Source organism: Heliangelus exortis, chromosome 3, assembly GCF_036169615.1.
Source record: "Heliangelus exortis chromosome 3, bHelExo1.hap1, whole genome shotgun sequence".
Lineage (NCBI taxonomy): Eukaryota > Metazoa > Chordata > Aves > Apodiformes > Trochilidae > Heliangelus > Heliangelus exortis.
In genome coordinates this window covers 108676329-108689501 of record NC_092424.1, presented here as the reverse complement: position 1 = coordinate 108689501, position 13173 = coordinate 108676329, and the positions used below count along the sequence as shown (strand labels likewise).

Here is a 13173-nt window from a genome sequence, read left to right as displayed (position 1 = left end):
AAATAGGGACTTGGCTTTAATTCCACTTAAAAGCACAGAAAAGATTTAACCATCACAGCCAGTATCAAGGCATCTTCAGTGCTCTACAAGAAAATATTATGCTGTATTTGGGTTTAAGAGAATCATGTTTGTTACTGGAAAGGTAGGCTGGTGCTTCTAGGCTTGCAGTCAGCATAGACAGACAGAGTAATGCACTAGGTAAGAAGAAAATTAAAATCACTTTGAAAATTACACCCAGCATCAAGAAAAAAAGAAAAAAAAAAGATCCTGTTGGAAAAAAGCAACATCAAAATCAGTTGATTTTGATGAGAATCACCAAAACACAGCACAAGTAAGATAAAACACTACTACAAAGAGTAAAGCCAATCTTTTTCTATGGTGTAAGGACAGAATATACCTGGTTTGTCATGCCCATTACCAATTTGTTTGCATCTTAATCACATTAGGAAGCAAATAAGAAAAACCTAAAGCAAGAGTGGACTCAAGAGATGACTGTCACCACCTTACAGGAAAATCCTACTGACTTTGGATCTTCTGTGAACACATAGAAGTCACCTATATATCAAACAGTATCCCTACTCTTGATACAACCCAAAAGGAATAATTAAAAGTCCAATTAATTATCAGCATGGTTATTACTATAAATTCAGTTATTTATCAGTCTTTACTATAGGTGTTTTAGACATCAACCTATAACTTCCATAGACCTCCAGTAAGCTGACTAAAAACTATGCCAAGGAATAATTAATTCCCTCATATTGGTGTTTCTTTCAATAACAATATGCAATCATTGGCTGCTCTTTTTTCCTCGTAATATAAGGATATAAGGAGCTGGAGTTACATAAGCACAGTGTGCTCATCTGTTTCAGATTTGCCCTTGCTCTACTGCGTACTTGCTATTCTCTATAAATAGTTGTAAATAGTAGTTCAAATACACTATTTAGGACTGGCATCCAAAATTAAACCCTATGGGCTTACCACACTTAATCTCAGTAAAGCAAATCTAAATTATGGAGCTAATTTGCTATGCCTATGCCTTTCAGATAACCTCATTTCTGCTGCTGCTGCTCTGAAATGGCATTTGGCTGATGACAGAGCACATCATTCTGTAATCTTATGTTATGGAAATGACAGCAATTGTTACAGCTGAAGTCTCAGGGTTGACAACACAAGTCCTCAAGAAAAAAAGCTGATGTCACACTCAAAAATACCAGTTTGGAGTGAGCACTGAGCCCAAGCTTACCACACCCTCAAATCCCATGACAGAGGCAAATTTATTAGCTGGTACCAGTGAGAACAACAAAGGTTGGAAGGGGCTTGCAGAGGTCACCTGGGCTGAAACACAAACATCAGATCAGGATAACTCAGGACCTTGTCCCAAGATAAATGTTGTACAGCAATACCATTCATGGTGCATAGAATGACCAGGAGAGAGAGTACATCCCTGGATCTTAGCTCTCCTCCTTTTCCAGGCACTAAAATGTTACACAGCTCCAGACAGAATAGTTTCCTAGTCCTGTGCATGTAATTTATGTGAGAAGAGCTTAAAAACCAAAAAGGATGTGGTGCTGCAAGGAAGCAGGTGCAGAATGAAAGCCTCAGGCCAGTTACCTCTTTTTAGAAACCTGTCATCAGGTTGACACATTAGTATATCACATACACACCAGTGTTTTCACCAACTCCTTCTGATATTAACACAAATAACTCCAACTAATTTCAGTGTAGGAATTTAATTCTAACTGGGGAAAAAAAAAAAAAAAAAAAAAAAAAAAGACTGAACAAGTGACACAGGAGATGGATACAACTTCAACAGCTTACATTAATGTAATAGGAACTCAGTATCATAGCAATATTGCCTCTGGCATTTGAACCAACCCACTTAAGCCTGTGAGTATTGCTGTATATTTCAGTGGAAACATACCCAGGTAAACACTATAAAGAAATCCCCACAGCAGCCACTACTGGGGAAGAAACTTAAATCAGGATATATTGCCACACTAGCAGAAAGTATTAATATATCATCTACTCAAAATACAATCATCTCTAAACATTTTTGCCATCATGCTTAGACTGTGCCAAGAGGAAATTAATTGCCTTTAGGTTTGTGAAAATAAACCTAAGCCCAGTATGTTATAATCTATAATTTACATGGCAGAACAGAATTTTTGCCAGAGAGTATGAAGTATTTCATTCACAAGAGGCAAGCTACTTGCAGTCAGGGAAGACACCATTCTACAGACAGCCTTCTGGGTTAAACCCTTCTTCCCTCTCCAGCATTAAGCCAGAAGAGTCCACTCATTACAAAGATGCCTCAAAGCCAACTTTACACAGCAGACTCACAAGTATAAAAATTACAAAAGTTGACACTCAAAACTTGTATTGTATTTGGATTATGAATTGATACTCCATAAGCATCCTAGTGAGAAGAGGGGAGATTAAAAGGAACTGGGAGTAGTGAAGTTTAAGATCTGTAAGGATGTCCTAGGATATTAAACAGGAATCTGCTGGCTGAATGGAACTTAGCATTTAAATTAGAGGAAGGCAATACAGTGCATTGTTTTTTATACCCATCTTTATTTATATTAGGTGATTTCTTAAGCTGTACTTCCCACAGTGAAAGTGAAGGTTATTTATTAGACTAAAGGCATAATAATAAAGACATGTTCATAGCAACTAACAAATTTCAGACATCCTGTTCCCCAGTGCATAACAATGACATTTTTGTGGCCAGACACATAAAGAATCTTAACATATTAGCAGAAAAGTCTTAATTTCCTCAAACTGTTCATTTTCTTCTCTTGGGAGTACCATATTATAAGGTACTAGATAGAGAAGCAATATTTTAATTTAAAAATTAAGCAAAAACACTATGACTAGGAACAAATCAGAACAGGATTGTAAATCATAACTATGAAGTTCATTTTTTTAACCATCCTAGCTGGTAATAAGAAGATGAGCATACACTACAGCAGGCAATTCTACAATCTATAGGCTTCAAAGCTCCATTAGAAATTAATACTCTTAACTTATGTGGCAGTAGTTGTGCTCTGCTAGTTCTTCAGCAAGAAAAGCTTGCTGCTTTTTTGCAGTCAATTCTTGAGAGATTTGCTCAACAGGACTCTGGTGTTGGCCAAGTCTTCTTATGCAAGTCACTGTCTTACATGCTTTTAGACCACTTCTCTTTCAAGCCTTGTAGGGTAGGTGTGTGTACATGCACATGCCTCTCCTACACTGAAGATATTCCCAGAATTCTGGTCAGTGTTCCCTCCAGTAGCAAGTAAATTTACAATTAGTAAATCCTCCACTCAACTTAAGCTGGGACCTGCACAGCTAAGAACATCTGTACGGGAAAACTAATGTTTCACTAATTTTACTTTTCTATACTGCACAATATTAAGTACAGCACCACAATTAAAACAGAAATCTCACTACTAATGCATGTATGTTTTTCAAGAGAAAAACTGGATATGAGCCTACAGGCTGGGGACAGAGTGGTTGGAGAGCAGCCAGACAGAAAGGGACCTGGGAGTCTGGATTGACAAGAAGCTGAACATGAGCCAGCAGTGTGCCCAGGTGGCCAAGAAGGCCAATGGCATCCTGGCCTGTATCAGGAACAGCGTGGCCAGCAGGTCCAGGGAAGGGATTCTGCCCCTGTGCTCAGCCCTGGGGAGGCCACAGCTTGAGTCCTGTGTCCAGTTCTGGGCCCCTCAGTTCAGGAAGGAGATTGAGGTGCTGGAGCAGGTCCAGAGAAGAGCAAGGAGGCTGTGAAGGGATCCAGCACAAGTCCTGTGAGGAAGGCCTGAGGGAGCTGGGGGGTATTGAGGCTGGAGAAGAGGAGGCTCAGGGGAGACCTCATCACTCTCTACAACTCCCTGAAAGGAGGTTGGAGCCAGGGGGGGGTTGGTCTCTTTTCCCAGGCAACTCTCAGCAAGACAAGAGGGCACAAGAGGTCTCAAGTTGTGCCAAGGGAGGTTTAGGTTGGATATTAGGAATAATTTCTTTACAGAGAGGGTGATCAGACATTGGAATGGGCTGCCCAGGGAAGTGGTGGATTCTCCATCCCTGGAGATATTTCAAAAGAGCCTGGATGTGGCACTCAGTGCCATGGGCTGGGAACTGCAGCGGGAGTGGATCAAGGGTTGGACTTGATGATCTCTGAGGTCCCTTCCAACTCAGATGATTCTATGATTCTGTGATTCTATGAATTATTATCAGTGCAAACAAACCAACACACTTGCATCAACAACATATGTTAGCACACTTCAAGCCACAGAATGGTTTGAGTTAGAACAAACCTTAAGGAGTTCAACAGGGTGCTGAGACATTTCAATATAAACAATAATATTAGAAGGGTTGGACCAGATGATCCTTGAGGTCCCTTCCAACCTGACATTCTCAATATATATGATATTAATAGAATCATCTAGTTCCAACATCCCACAAGATTGGTTGCTCCAAGCCCCATCCAACATGATCATGAGCACAACTTCACTGGACAACCTGTTTCAGGGCCTCTCTACCCTCACAGTCAAAAATTTCTTCCTAATATCCAACAAAAATTTCCCCTCTTTCAGTTTGAAACCATTACCCCTTGTTGTATCATAACATGCCCTTGTAAAAAGTTCCTCCACAGCTTTTGTAGCCTCTTCAGGTAATGGAAGAGCCACTATAAGGTCACCCTGGAGCCTTCTCTTCTCCATGCTGAACAATACCAGCTCTCCCAACCTGTCTTCATAGATAGGAGAGGTGATCCAGCCCTCTGACAATCTTCATGGTGCTCCTCTGGGAGGGCTGGAAGTTCAGACACTGACTGGACAAACCAGCACTCCTGCCAAAAGATATAATGTAATCACATCACACACCTCAGCCTTATCACTTCCTTTCACCAGTCACTCCCTACACTACCTTTGCAGTGAAGAAAGCATCTCCTACTCTGATTCATGGTGCAACTGTACAAACTTGATCAATTAAAAGACCAGGCCTAAGGAAAAAAGTTTGGGTTTAACATTATTAAGTAAATAAGTGACCTGATTCACTACCAGGTTGCATAAATATTTGTAGCAACCAGAAAAAATGAAAAAAAAAGAGGGACAAGTTTGAGAATGGACAGACATCAGTAATGCTTAGGACTGTACTTTTCAGTGACTAATCTACTTAAAGGATTCATGCAATTATTATCAGAGTATTTACAGCTCTGCTTACTTCACAGTAAGTCAGCATATTAGAAGTTATTTTTCAAACAGTCAGGATCTGGAAATATTGCCCTTTTCTGCATTATAAATAAAGTTAGACACATTAAAAAAAATCATATCTATATATCCTTTATTGCCTGTCAAACACCTTAAGGTGTTTTGTTGTTGGTAGTGTTTTGTGGATTCTTTGAATTTCCTCAGCCACTTCAGGCAGTCCTCTGTAAAAAAAAAAAAAAAATTATCTGCTTTACAATTATTCCACTGGTTTAGAACAAAAGAATTTTCCTTTCAAATCCCTTAAAATAATTAATTCTAACTCATGTATAAGCCATGAACTGCCTAACAAAATAAATCAAATTAAAAGTAATCTTTCATGGAACAATACTACAATGTGATCACTGGACCACATTCCCCTTTATATTAAAGCTCCTTTCTACAGATTTGGACAAAAGAAGTTAACTCCCCTAACTCTTATGGTGTGTTTTATATTACCAGAAACAAAGCCATCCACACAGAAGTAAACCTTACTTATCTTACTTTTGAAATGTAAGAAGTACAAACCAAGTTGTGTGCTTGCTTCCCCCTTCCAAAATCAGGAAATTTTTCAAATACCAAAGATCCTAGAGGTTGTCATACAAAGTATTAAAAGAGGTGGCAATGCCATAAAGAAATAATACAGTAATACTAAAGTTCTATTGCATTCAGCACCAACACTGATGCTAAATTAATTCAAGACCCTAACTGCAACCACATTACTGAAGTCCATAGCAGGACTCTTCCCTTTAGAAGGCAGAGCTACTGAGCTGCAAACAAACCTGAGCCTGAGTTTATTTAACCTCCAGCCAACAGTGTTTCTGTGTTATTTTTACATTTGTTGTAGGGTTTTGACTCTAAACTTTCAAGCCACAAAAATATATTATACGATAGAGTACAACAGCAAACATTATCCTTCCAGATCTTATGTGTCACATCCTTGTCACTTCTTTTGTGTAACATACATGTACCATCTGCATCACTTTACACTGAATTATTTCAAATTTCTCCTCCTCTGGTCAATGGGTATTAGATCTTGTAATTTGTGATAGTTCAAAACATAAAACAAACTCCTTTCCCACTGGAACAGATTAGGTGATGCCAGTGTTCAACCCAGAGGGTACTTCAGCTGAAAGCTCTGTAGAGATTCCAGGTGAGAGTTAAGTAGTCATTCTGTAACCTCACTATTTTTAGACCTGGAGGACCTCTACTTAAAATTCACAGCAGAAAGGGATCAGCAGAAAAATTATATCCATCAGCAAATAGCTGAAATTTCTGTTTGAAAAATTGCTTTTTTTACTGCAAAACTGACAGGGCAAAGCTGTGCATCTTCTTATGAAATTAGAGACCTACAGAGCAAAGAACTTCAGCTGAAGTTTTGCTGAATGAAGACAACTTGATGACAGGAAGTGCTTCAATGGACCCATCCTTTATACATCACCAAGCACATATAGATTTATTCACTGTTTTTTATGGAAACTAATAAGGCATTTCCGTGGTGACCATTTTCCTGTCTTAAAAGTTTTTTAAAAGAGTCCCCGAGGGACATCAAGAAACAGGCACATATCTCTTGAAATTGCTAGGAAACTTTACTTTTTTTTATTAAACACTGCTTGCCATGACAAACAACATAACTAAAAATAGAATAAAGCAAACAAAATGTTACAAATAGAAGCTTTAAATATAATCACTATAAACTAAAAGTATTATTGAGTCCTGAGTACAAACCTGGAAACAAGAATCTACAGGAATTAAGAAAATTTAGGAGGGGAGGTGGGGGGGGGGGAGGGAAATGTAGAAAAGTTGCAGTAGTTTTCATAGAAAGGTCCAGAAAAAAGGGCAAGGATTACACCTCTGCTCCTACTGAAAATACAAAAAAAAAAAAAAAAAAAAAAAAAAAAATCCCAAGCCACTTAACAGCAACTTTTATCATAATTCCAAAAGGGGAGGGAAGACAACACAGGGGAGGGAATCAAACCCCAAATCAAATCTGGTTTTAGTTAAAATCCTCACTGACTTAATGAAAGCAGTCACCCACTTCAGCCTAAGGATGCTGATCCTGCTGAAGTCAACTGGGCCCACACTGAAGGCTTTGGTAGAGGCATGAATGTAACAGGGAAGTTCAGATAGTAGGAACCTATCAAAACCTCATTCCATTCTCCAAAAGAGCAGTGGAGATTAATATTATTTTTATGTGATACTAAATCATCACTATGGAAAGATCCCATGGACTTAAATGGAGAAGTTTTACTTAATTAGAAAAAGAAAAATGGGACCTCATGTGACAGGATTATTGAACTGCTGTCTCAAAAGAACCAGACTGTAGTTACCTCTCCCTTAAACATTTATATCTGCATCTCCCACCTGGGCACTGACTATTCCCCTTACAAGAATAAAAATTGCTTGTTCAATGAAGTCCAACCACATTTTAACTCAGATCATCACACAAAAAGAGGGTCAATCTCCACTATTCCCTCTTAGAGAAGTGGCAGATATGAGGGAGAGGACATTTTTTTGTTTTTAATGCTAACTGGTGCAAATCCCAAACGTTCTAATCTCTTCCATTGACATTCTAGCCGTATTAAATTTAGCTGAGACTTTGTAACTATTTTTGGAAGCTTTTAACATCCAAAGGGACTATTCACTTTTATTTCTCTAAAACAGGGCTGTCCAGCTCAAGCACTTCAAGACCTGCATATTGCTCAGAAGGCTCGGTTTTGCCTCCCATGCCAAGGATGTAGCCTATGACCAGCAAAGAAACTCAGCTGGCATTGGCTTCCTCAGCCATCTCCATCCCCAGCCCTGCAGAAATGGAGCCAAAAGACATTGATGCTCCACCCGACCAAGCAAAGATTCCAGGAAGGTGATATTCTGAGCAAGCAATGCCAGGTATAATGATTTTTTGTGCTGTTCTTAAGGTCAAGAAATTGAGCTGTGATTAATCAACCACTAAAGCTACCATGGTAACATTAAGACATTCAAAGAACAAAAAAAAAAAAAAAAAAAAAAAAAAAAAAAAAAACCACAAAAAAACCCTCCCCAAGCCCAAAAGAAACCAGAGCAAGCTTCCAGATTACCTTCACTTGGCCTCTATGCTACTCTATTTAAAGCCAGTTTTATAAGGGGCACACAGTATTACAACACTGTTGGCCTTCAGCCAGATCTGTCACCTCACACAAGGGTCAGTGAAACATTTAATAGCCCTCTAATAGCTTGTAACATAAAATTCATAACGTATACACAGATTCTTACCAAGACCTATTTTACCTTTAAGAGGAAAAAAGAAAAAGGGAAGAAACCATGCATGTCAAAATTACACTCAACAGATGTGTTTAACTCCTAGAAAATATTCAAGACACTATGCTGACTTGGAATAAAATTTCAATGGTTTCTTCAAAAAGATTTTCTTTTGGTACACACAAGTAACTTAGAAAACAGTAGGGACATCAATGCAAGGACATTTTGCATTGATAAAAAAAATGTCAAATTGAGCCACTGACTCTATATACACTCTACAATATTTGGAAGAAAAACTAGATTACATAGCTGACAATCCTTCTAATACATTTAAGGAGAATGGACAGTTCCTGCTGCTAAGAGAGGTACCAGCTACCGAAATTTATAATCTACACAAAATGTCCTTCTGTCCCTTTTTACTATGATACATTTGTAGCTTTTCTGATTGCTTACATTGTCGCAGTATTCAAACTTCCATCTGTTCAGGAACGATGTGTAACCATAAAATTTAGTTCTACTGCAAGAATAAATGCGGCAGAGTTTCTTTACAGTAATTATTTTCAAAGAAAGGAAGAGAATTCTTCCTTTTCTATACAGCAACAATTCTAACTAGGTAAACAGCAGTGAGCAAGCCAATTTGTAAGTGCAAAACTTGACAGCCTAACACATAAGGTCAGGAAAAGCACAACCCCCGATTAAACGACAACTCTCATCAGTATTATTTCTTACAGCTATATAAACCTGACACACATTTTCCTTTTAGGAAAACAGATTAAACTCCAAACCGACGCAGTGAGGGGACCGAAATATTTTCGAGAGATACAAAAGAATCCAGGAGAGGCGGGGAAAAAAAACAACAAAAAAACCCAAACCAACAGCTTGCAGAGAGCTACCTGTTATGTAAGCATCAAATAACACCGGCGTGGGATGCTGCAGCTAACTTTAAAGCAGCCCAAAAAGAGCCTCCCTCAGGGGTACGAACTTCACTGCGTTCCTGAACACCAGCTTCAAGTTACCGGAGGAGCTGGGACAGGTCCGCACCCCGGCACTCACCCACCTGCTTTACACCCGCACCCAGCGCTCCCCGCAGGGCTGCAAACCCCCCGTCCCCTCTCCTCCCCACGGTGCGGGGATGCTCCCTCACCTCACCAACCACCTGCCCCGCGGGACGAGCCGCCACGCCGCTCCCCCTCCCCGCACGCCTCCACCTCCGCCCCCCGCCCGTTTCCAGCTGCACGGCGGGCACCGACACCGGGGCGGAGAACGGGTGCCCGCGGGGAAGCCCCGGGGTTCGCCTCGCAACCCGGCCCCCCCCATCCGCCGGCGCCCGAAGAGCCCCGAGGTGAGAGCGGAGCCCCCGGGAGGGGTCAGGACCGCGGGGAGAGCCGGCGGGGCGGTTACATAACCCCGCACGGCGCCAGGTCGGCGGGGCAGGGCTGCAACCGGGCAGCCCCGCTGCGGGGGTGAAGGAGCCTCTCGCAGCAGCGGCCCTGCCCGTTACCTGCTGCGGCTCAGCGCGTCCTTCGCCTCCCCGCCCTCCTCCCCTGTTGTCGTCGCCGCCGAGCTTCGAGAGCCGCGACACCGGCTCCTCACCGAGTGCCCCGCACCTCTCCCCTGCCCGCCCCGCTGAGGCGAAGGTGGAGGGCAAGGCGGGAGGGGTGAGGAGAGGCCGCAAGCCAATCAGCAAAGCCCTTCGCCCTAACGGGCAGGAGGGAACCACCAATAAGAACGCGAGAAGCACGGTGGCCCCGCCTCCCCATCCCTGGCCACGCCCCCCACCTCCCACCGCTTCGCGCCGGGTGTCGGTTACCGGCGGGGGCGGCGGTGGCGGGGAGGGAGCGGGCGAGGGGCGGTGATGGGCGGCTCCGTGTGGGGATGGGAACGATACGAACCTGGCAGAGCTTGTGGCTTCGTTACTAGTGCGTGGCAAAGCGTTCTCACTTAGGGTGTCGGCCCCGCTGCCTTGGAGGGGAGAGGGAGAAGGGAGAGGAAAAGGGAGAGAGGAAAGAGGAGAAGAGAGGAAAAGGAGAGGAAAAGGAGAGGAGAAGAGAGGAGAAGAGAGGAGAAGAGAAGGAGAAGAAGAAGGAGAAGAAAAGGAGAGGAAAAGGAGAGGAAAAGGAGAGAAGAAGGAGAGATGAGAAGGAGAGGGGAAGGAGAGGAAAAGGAGAAGAGAGGAGAAGGAGAAGAAAAGGAGAGGAAAAGGAGAGAAGGAGAGATGAGAAGGAGAGGGGAAGGAGAGGAAAAGGAGAAGAGAGGAGAAGGAGAAGAAAAGGAGAGAAAAAGGAGAGAAAAAGGAGAGGAAAAGGAGAGGAGAAGGAGTAGGAGAAGGAGAAGGAAAAGGAGAGGGATGAGTTAATGTGAAGACAAGTATGAAGTAAGATGGGGTAGGGATGGGGATGAGGAGAGGTGGGATGAGAGTGAAGAGGGCTGGGATGAGATGAGGTATGGAGATCTGGGGTGGGATAGGGTAGGGGAGAGGTGGGATGGAATGGAATGGAATGGAATGGAATGGAATGGAATGGAGAGAGGTGGGGTGGGATGCAAGAGAAAGGGTCAGATTGCCCACCAAAGTGCCAGCACACCTTATCATGGCTGCAGGGAGAAACCTCCTCATGCCTCCTGTGGTGATTTTGTAGGGGGCCTAAATGCCTTTGGGGGATGGAGCTCAAAGCCATCATTCCCACTGTGACCACCAATAAGCAAACACAACCTTGAAGTGATCTCCATCTGGGATGGATCTTGTTGTCATTCATCTCTTCTTCAGCCCAATGGGAATAAGTTGTGTCTCCCTGTTACAGACAAGACCAGAAGTTGCATTTGTAAGATTCTTAAGGAACATCAGGGTTACAGTGGAAAAAGGCTGATGGTGGTAATGATTTTAAAAAGAAGAGAAAGCATTCAGATACCCCTGAGGCATGCTTTATTAAAGGAAGGGCTATTTTCTCTCTTCCAGATGTATGTCCAAGACTGCTGAGTATCAGAAGCTAATGCTGATTTTCTGTGGTCTCTTCTCTCTGGAATGTAACACAGAGGGACTTAATCAATAGGGTGATACAGAAATGTAAATAGGTTTTGTAAAGATGGCTTTTAAAATCTATAGAATATAATGGAGAACTGGAAGACTCCCATAGAATTATTAAACACCCTGCAAAAAATCCGTGGAAGGAATAATTCTCCACTGGTTAAAAATATATAAAAAGATGTATGCCATTTATAGCTGTACTTTCCAATAATAGCAGGAAAAAACTGCTGTGATTAATGAGTTCAATAATGAATCCCACCTCAGCTCTGCAAGTACCCAAGAGCAATTCATTGTAGCTTGTACTTGCAAGAGAAGAGTTTTTTCCTGGTCCCATCAACAAGTACTGACTTATGTCTTGATGTATATCTGGTTTAGACACCTCCCAGGCTTTCTTCTTTTGTTCTATTCTAATTTCTAATATATAGTAGGTAACTAATAGTAGCAATTATCAATTCTTGGGGTTTTTTTTATCCTTGTGCTTAAAATATGGATGCCTGGCCATGATCTTATTGCTTTAGGCACAATGCAGAAGAGAAAGCAAGCTATGGAATAAAAGATGTCACAGGATAAACTAATCAAGGTTTGAATCAAATTAAATGCTTGCTGGTTTGGGTTTTGTTTTAAGAATGAAACCTGGTAGGATATCTTCCTTTGTCTTCATTTAAATGCCTTCTGTTTGCATGATGTCTTATTTTAATATTCTGAGTAAGAAGGGAATCCACCACAATTTTCTGTCCCACATTTTGTGTCAAACGATTTCCTTGTGTCTTCTTACTTCCATACCTCTTAACTGTGTCTTCTTCACAGCAGCCAATCTTAAGTTTTATTCTTTTTTATATTTTCATACTGGGGAGAATATTTTCATTGTGATGAAGTTGCCCTAGTGTATCTTTTCCTTGGAGTAAAATATGAATCTCTCCAGTTATGAAAGCAAACTAATCCATGTTCAGGAAACATCAGGAACACCTAAGTCAGGACTTTGGCTTTTATTTGTGTCCAAACATTATTGCTAAGATGAAGGGGAAAAAACCTAATTCCACTGTTTGCAGTAGAAACGCCCTTTAAATTAGATACTAATGAAAAAGGCAAGAACTGCAGGGTTTTTATGTCCCCTGTTGTAAGCATTAAAGATTTTTCTTGGCAAAAATAACAAAGCAATATGTTAGAAATGGAAAAGTAGAAAAATAAGAGTAAGAGCATCTGAGAGAATGTTCTTCTTGGAGTCACACTGTTACCCACCAAGGCCCCAGTGCCTCCTAAATGCTGTGGGCATCTTCCCACAACCCAGGTAGCTGAGTGCCAAAATCTGGAGGAAGCTGAAATTCTGGAAAGGATACCAACAGAGGTGATAAAACAGCTGCTACGTGCAAGGTTTGAAAGCAGTGCTGAACTGAGTGGGAGTCCTGTTACTGATACCTCAGCACAGGCTTAGCCCATCTCAGCCAAATCCTGAGCTGCTCATTATCTTCAGGCTGCACCTGCTTCTTCTCTGCAGATTTAATCTGTAAGCAAAAGTGGCCTCTCAAATGTATTTGAAGCCACCACGGTGAATTTCAGAACAAACAGAGTATTGTAAGCAAAGGACTTTGCCCCCTCTCCATTGTGCTAATTTCTGAGCCTCAAAATACAAACACTGGCTCAGTCCTGCAGACTTTGCAGCAGCATTGATGGCAAAGAAGGAATAAGTAA

The 13173-nt window shown here is 41.7% G+C and overlaps 1 protein-coding gene across 1 annotated transcript in view; it reads right to left on the bottom strand.

Annotated features, from left to right (window-relative positions):
• The window catches only part of RCAN2 (regulator of calcineurin 2), an 86239-nt gene extending 76120 nt beyond the window's left edge, over nt 1-10119 (bottom strand). The window contains exon 1 of the mRNA XM_071742136.1: nt 9964-10119. The gene's annotated coding sequence lies outside the window, so the exon portion shown is untranslated. The remainder of the gene's footprint in view (nt 1-9963) is intronic.
• Nucleotides 10120-13173: the final 3054 nt, after the last annotated feature.